Below are 7,840 nucleotides of genomic sequence, written 5' to 3' on the forward strand. Positions count from 1 at the left end.
CTATATAGTATACCTCTGTATGCATGCAGAGCTAAACCAAGATACGTGGGTACAATACTTGATGTCCGTAATTCAAGTTTATATTTTGAAAATATCTGTAAATTTATATAATGGGCCTGAAATTAGATTTTTATTTTACATTTTAAGAAATTTAAAAAATCTGGGAGAATACAAAGGACAGTATAACAAAACACTCTCATTCTCCTGATATAAAAATAACAATTAAAAAAATTATATCAGTTTTTTTTTTCAAGGGCTAAAACATTATAGTTTAAACTTAAGACATAGGTAACAAAGTTAACACCCTCAGTCTCATTTACCTTTCTGTCCACCACTCAAATCTTCCTCTATGAAGTGTTTAATGTGTCTCCTACCTAACCAGTTTTTCAAATACTTATTTATGCTTACAAATAAATATAGTACAGTTTGTTTTAATTTATGTACATTATATCATACTGTATCATTTTGAATTTTTCTTAATGTTTTTATTTTAAATTTGTTTAATATAGATTAAAGATTTATATTATTTATTTCTTTTAGCTATTGTATAGACGTCTACCCAGTCCCCTACTTCCGGATGCTTAGATTTTTCCAGTTTTCAGTTTGAAAAACATTTCTACAGGGAATGTCTGTCTTTACATATCCTGGAACACAAACATATGTAGGAATATGCCTGTAAGTAACATGCATGTTTTTAAATCTTACTAAATATAGCCAAGTTGCCTCCAGAAGAGAGTCCTATTTCCTCCCATTTTTACTAAGTAAAAGTTAATAGATATAATTTGGTGGAAATAGCATCTTTTTTATCGGCAGTTTGGTACCTTCAAGATTGAGACATTTTTTTGGTCTTTTAATTTTTCCTCTATAAAATTGATTATTGGTGTGCTTTTGCCTATTTCTTTGTTGTTGAGTTGTTGATATGTTTTTTCCCCCTCTTTTTTTTTTTTGGTCTGGAAAATACCTGCTTCTTACTGTCACAAACTTGTGTGTTATTTAAATTATTACTATTATTATTTTAAAAAATATTTCTTTTAGTGTTGATGGGCCTTTATTTTATTTGTTTATTTATGTGTGGTGCTGGAAATTGAACCCAGTGCCTCACAAGTATGAGGCAAGTGCTGTGCCACTGAGCTACAACTCTAGCCCGTAAATTATTTTTAAAAAATATTTTTTAGTTGTCAATGAACCTATATTTTATTTATTTGTATGTGGTGCTGAGAATTGAACCCAGTGCTTCACACATGCTAGGCAAGTGCTCTATCACTGAGTCACTACTCCAGTCCTTAAATTATTTTTTATTATGCTCTCATATGTATTAGTAATCAAAATTTAAATACTTAAAAAATTTCAAAAGGCTAAAACATTATGGTTTAAAACATATTGGGTATTTTAATATATGAATATGATACGTTTCTCCTTCAGATCTCTTTGAATGGTCTTCAGTGATATTTTATAGTTTTTCTCTATGAATTATGCATTTTGGGTTAAATCTTTTTTTTAGGTACTTTATATTTTGTTCCTAAGTGAATGTGAATTTTATAAATTATAATTTCTGGGCTGGGGTTGTGGCTTAGTGGTAGAGTGGTTGCCTAATATTCTTGAGGCACTGAGTTCGATCCTCAGTACCACATAAATATAAAATAAAGGTATTGTGTCCACTTAAAACTAAAAAATAAATATTAAAAATTACAATTTTTAAAAGACTTACTTATAAATAAGGACACTATTGAGTTTCATACATGGAATTCTCATATTCATATTGTTTGATTGCCTCTTTTAGTATTTTCTATGAAGATAATTATGGCTTCCAACTAATTGGTTTTGTTACTCTATAATAGTCATACTTTTGATTTATTATCTTATCTTTTTATATTGATTAAGGCCATCAGTGTAATACAGACTAATAGTAGTGCTCCCCTCATCTTGCGGAATACTTTAATGGGAAATCTTCTAATGTTTGCTTGGTATTATAATGCTTGGTATAGTATTGTCTTGGTAATCTGATTAAAATTCCTTTAATATCCCAGTATGCTAAGTTTTTCTTTTCTTAAAAAAATCATGAATTGATCTGGAGGAGTAGCTTATTCTGTAGAACACTTGCTTAGCATGCATAAGGCCCTAGATTTGATCCTCAGCACTGTTAAAAACAAAAACAAAACACACACACACACAAACAAAACAAAACAAAACAAAAACAACTTTCAGGCTAATTAAACTAGGTGCTATGGTGCCTTTCTGTAGTCCCAGCTACTTGAGAATCTCCAAGTAGGAAGATTACTGGTTTGAGTATAGCCTAGGCAATTTAGCAAGATCTTGTCTCAAAACGAAATAGAAAGTAAGCATCCATTGTATTTACTTTTCTATTCTAGTGATTGACACCTAAAGTTGCTTTCAACTTTCTGTAACTACAAAATAACACTATCATAAATATCCTCATGTAAAGTTGGATTTTGATTTGTGTGCTGGTTTCTCTGATACTTATGTCTGAGTATGTGATTGTTGGGAGGCCAAGGTAAGGTGTATATTGAATTCATTAAATACCACTATTTTTTTTCCCATAATGTTGTTTCAGTTATACTTCTGACAATAGAGGATAAGAATCATTATTTTTTTCATTTTCTCACCTCCAGTTGGTATTATTTGTATTTTAATTTTTATCAACCTGATGAATGTTAAGGTATTATTGCAATTGATGTTTCCTCTAATTAAAAGTGCATTTCCTTCATTTCTACAGTTAATTTGCCATTGGGCTTTTGCTGTGTTTTAAATATGGTTTGCCTTCTTTGAAACCTAAGTTGAAATTTTCCACTATGATGGTGTTGGTAGGTGGGACCTTTAAGAGGTGATTAGATCATTAAGAGGGATCAATTCCTTTCTTACCAGAGTGGGTTATCACTCTTTCAGGTCTGGATTAGTTATTGTGAGAGTGGGTAGTCATAAATAAGGCTGTCCTCATGTTTTATTTCTTCCACATACAACCTCTTTCTCTTCAGTTTTCTATCTAATATTTCTGTCAAGAGTTGAGGCAGCCTGAAACCTCAGTAGATGTGGCTGCCTAATTTTTGGACTATGAGTCAAAATAAACCTTTATCTTTTATAAATTTCTCAGCCTCAGGTATTCTGTTATAGCTAAGATTTACTAATCTTCTTCAAAATTATATCAATGTTTATAAATCTTTATTTCATATAATTTAGATTATTAGATAATTTAGTTATGTAGCAATAGATAACTAATTATGCCATGACTTAGTGGCTTAAAACAACATTTATTATCTCTCAACTCTTGTGAGTCAGGAATTCAGAAGCACCTTAGCTTTCTTGTGCTGAGTTGAGGTCTCTCATGTGATTGCAGTAAAGATGTCAGTTGGGTCTACAGTCATTTGATGGCCTGACTGGAGCTGGAAGATCCTTCTCCAAGATGCTCACTCACATGGCTGGCAAAATGACACTGGCTATTGCAGTGTCATCACTTCTTACCACATGAATCTTTTGATAGAGAAACTAGTATTCTCACAACATTGCAGCTGACACTTCCTAGAGTAAGTGAGTAAGGTAGAGGCTGCAATGCTATTTATAACCTAGCCTTGGAAGTCACACTCCAACATTCCTGAAATAACCTAGTTGTACAAATAATCTTACCTAACTGTGGTAGAGGACTATATAAGTAAGTAAGTGTGATTGGGGGGCCCTCTTGGAGGCTGGTTATCTCAGTCAGTCCTCTGGATACCAGTAATTACTGTCCTTCCCACATATATAATCTACTTATCCTTCTAACAAGGCTTCCCAAAGTTTCATTCCATTATAGCATTAGATTGAAGAATAGATTCTCATATAAATTATGATTAGGGGCAGATGAGGCTCCTTGGGTGTAATTTCTCAAGTAAAGTTCTACTTTATCTGAAGACCTGTGAACTGAGAATAAGGTTCACACAATGGTATATATACCACGAGGCAAGAGTCATGGGGGTATATCTTGAAGGATGGCTACCACATTTCTTACAAGGCAGGTCTTCCAGAGAAAAATTTACTTGATTGTTTTTCTAAGAGATTTTCTATTTCTCTTTTACTTTTGAAGAACAATTTTTCTGGTTACAGAATTTGATGGTGGTTTTTCTTTCAACTATTAAAAAAATTTATTGGTACTGGAGATTAAACACAGGGGTGCTTTACCACTGAACTACATCCCCATTCCTTTTTATTTTTTATTTTGAGATAAGGTCTCACTAAATCACCGAGAGTATCCCTAAGTTGCTGAAGCTGGCCTCTAGTTTGAAATCTTCCTGCTTCAGCCCTCGGCATCACTGGAATTACAGCCATATGCCACAACACTGGGTTGTCTTTCAGCATTTTAAGAGTTCACTTCAATATCATGTGCATATACAAATATATAACAACAAATTCCATCATTATGAACAACTATAATGTACCAATTAAAAAATGTGGGAAAAATGCCTACTTCATTCTCTTTTTGCTTCCATGGTTCCTGAAGAGAGTCTGATGTAATTCTTGCCCTTATTTTTCTATAGGTAATATTTTTTTAATTTATATTTTTTCAAGACCTTGTCTTTATCTTTACTTTCTCAAGTTTTAATGTGATATACCTATTTATAGTTTTTTATTGTGCTTGGTGTTCTTTGAGTTTCTTGGATCCATGGCTTAACGTCTTTCATTCACTTGAGAAAATTTTTAGGTATTATTACTTTAAATATTTATTCTGTTCCTTTCTTCTTCTTATTCCCATTTCATGTATGTTATACATTTTTGTAATCATTCCACAGTTCCTGAAAATTCTTTTCAGTTTGTTTTTTTCTCCTTTTTTTCAGTTTTAGAAGTTTCTACTGATATATATTAAAGCTACTAATTATTTTTCAGCTGTGTTATGTCTGCAGATTAGCTCATCAAAGGCATTTTTTATTATTGTTACAATATTTTATATTTATAGCATTTTTGATTCTCTCTTAGGATTTCTATGTCTCTCCTTCTTACGATTACCCATGTCTCATTCTTGCATATGGTCCCCTTTTCCATTAGAAGTTTTCTCACATTGACCACAGTTACTTAAATTCTTGGTTTGATAATTCCAAATTTTTCATTATATCTCAATCTGATCATAATGTCCTTTTTCTCCCACTTTCTCTTCAGATTTTTTTCTTTAATATGCCTTGCAATTTTTCATCAAAAGTCAGACATGATGTTTTAGGTAAAATGAACTGTGGTAAACAGGCTATTGGTGTGAGGTTTTATATTATCTGGCTAGAAGTTAGATTGTGTTTATTGTTTGCTGTAGCTTTAGGTCTCAAAAATTTTCTTTAGGGTACTTTTGTTAACTCCCTGGTTATCTTTGAGTTTCCTTAGAGGCACTGTCTTAGATTGGGTTTTAGGTTTCTAGTTCTTTCATCCATAGTCTCCTTTTCATATATAGCAGCCTATTAATGTAGTGGTATGTTGTGTGTGGAGGACTATCATGTAGTCCTAAACCTAGGTCTCAGTCTTTTGGTGTGCTTGTCTCTCCAGGGCTGTGACTTTCACAAGTGCTTTTCAGCCTTTTATTCCCCTTTGATGAGAAGGAATACTAGAGGACTCTTAAATTAGGTATTTTCCTCTTCCATATGGAAGAATATAAGAGACTGGAGTTGAGTATTTTCTCTACTCCAACTTGGTTAGGCACTAACTAACCAACTAACCTAAGGCAGTTAGGCTTCCTTGAGGACAGGCTTTTGTTAAGGTGAACAGAATTCTCTAGGCATATTTCCAAATTGTTATTATTCTTCCCTTCCTTCCTGAAAGTCTCTCATTTTTCCTTAGTGCTCACTCTAAGAATGTGGTGAGGCTCCTAGACATGTTATAACTCTCAAGCTTATCCATCAGAGTTGCTTGCAATTCATCATTTACAGTTTCATCATACCAGTTTCTACTGGTATTTTCACTGCCAGGTTTCTGTTCCTGATCATCTACGATTTTCTGTATTTGCCTGTCTCTCCAATTTTCTGGTAGCAGATTGCAGTGTGATTTCAGTTCTCTGATAGATCTAAGAAGAATTGGTGATTTTCAGTACACCTTTTTTCTTGTTTTAAAGATGAAAGTAATGACTGGGTGCTATTGATTTTTTTTACAGTTTATTTTGTGCCTGGCAGCTTTTCAGTTTTGTTTTGTTTAATTTAAATTTTTTATTCTATTGTATTTTTATGTCATCTGCAAAAATTAATATTTTTTCAATTATTATATCTTCTATTCCTTTTTTTTCCTTATTGCATAGGAACTTTGCTTTTTTCAGTACCTGCTAAAGCTCTATCATTTAGTATACTGGTCAAGTATAGGAACATAAATTTACCATTTCCTGATTCTATAGGCTTTCCTAATTTCAAAATCTATAAGCTTTCATATAATATTGATATAATTTTTTTTATTTTCCTGGAAGTTAGAATTATTACTTTTTGATGTCTAATTTCTTATCTCTACCTGAATATTTAATGCCCTTTTTCTTTATTTTCAAATGATCAGAGTTTGGACTTTAAGGTTAAAATATTAGCCTAATAATTTTCAAAAGTTTCATTTTGAATGAAGAATGATGGTTGAATTATAATATACTTTTTTATGTGTATTTAGATGATAATCTAATTTTCCTTTATAATCTGTTAATTTGGTAAAATACAGTAATCTTTTAACTTTTTTTAAAATCTTTTTTTTTAGTTGTAAGTTGACACAACAACTTTATTTTATTTATTTATTTATTCATATGTGGTGCTGAGGATCGAACTCAGGACCTCACACATGCTAGGTGAGCACTCTACTGCTGAGCCACAGCCCCAGCCCCATGATTTTCTAATATTAAGTTATCTTTGATTTTTGGGATAAATTCAATTTGGTCATGATATATTATTATTTTTTATATTTTCTTATGGGTTTGGTTTGCTAATATTTTATGATTTTTATATAATTTCTTCTTTGTATGTATTTGAAAGCTTTTTGAAATTTTGCCCATAAACAAAGGATTTTCCTTTGATATTAAACTCTCTCTCTCTCTCCCCCTCAGAAAAATCCCACCATTGCAATATTAATAGCTTAATTTATGTTATTAGCTTATAAATTCCATTGAGGTGATATACAATTAATTTTATGAACTTTATATATTGGCTCATAAGTGGCAAACAAATTACATGAAGTCCTCACAATAAATAACTATGTGCATTGATATTATATGGGCATTTTTGATGTAATAGGGTCAAATTTGTATTTCTTTTGAGAGGATGAAAATATTCATTAGCTTATTTAACAAGTATTATTGAATATCTACTACATATCAAGTACCATTCTGGATGCTAAGCATAAAAAATTTCCTGTCCTAGTGAACCATCTTGGTAATACTTTTAGGACCTCAGAATAAAACTTTATTATGATAAAGTTCAGAATAGAACTTTATTATGATGTTCCACAATTTATATGAAATAGTACTCTTGCCAGTTATTTCATGCTTAAGACTGAAACTTTGATACACTACTTTTAATCAATGAAAAGAAAGTAAATTTTACCTCCTAAGGTCAAAGGATTTCTTTTTCTCTTTTGAATCAGAGTGTTTCCCAGGCTGACTTTGGATCATTTATCATTGAAAAATTATCTTTATAGTCATTTTGGATTACAGTTTATGTAAACATGAAGTATTCACTCATAATCAAGCATATATACATCATTCTATAAAATTCTATACTACTGTGTATACATAAATATTTTTTAAATAACTTGTATAAATTTTGATTTTGTTAATATACCATATAAATCTGTGCATACTCTGAAAATGTTTTTATGAAGTCCATAATTATAAATATGTATTTTCTTTCATATT

The sequence above is a fragment of the Callospermophilus lateralis genome, chromosome 7, assembly GCF_048772815.1.
Source record: "Callospermophilus lateralis isolate mCalLat2 chromosome 7, mCalLat2.hap1, whole genome shotgun sequence".
Classification (NCBI taxonomy): domain Eukaryota; kingdom Metazoa; phylum Chordata; class Mammalia; order Rodentia; family Sciuridae; genus Callospermophilus; species Callospermophilus lateralis.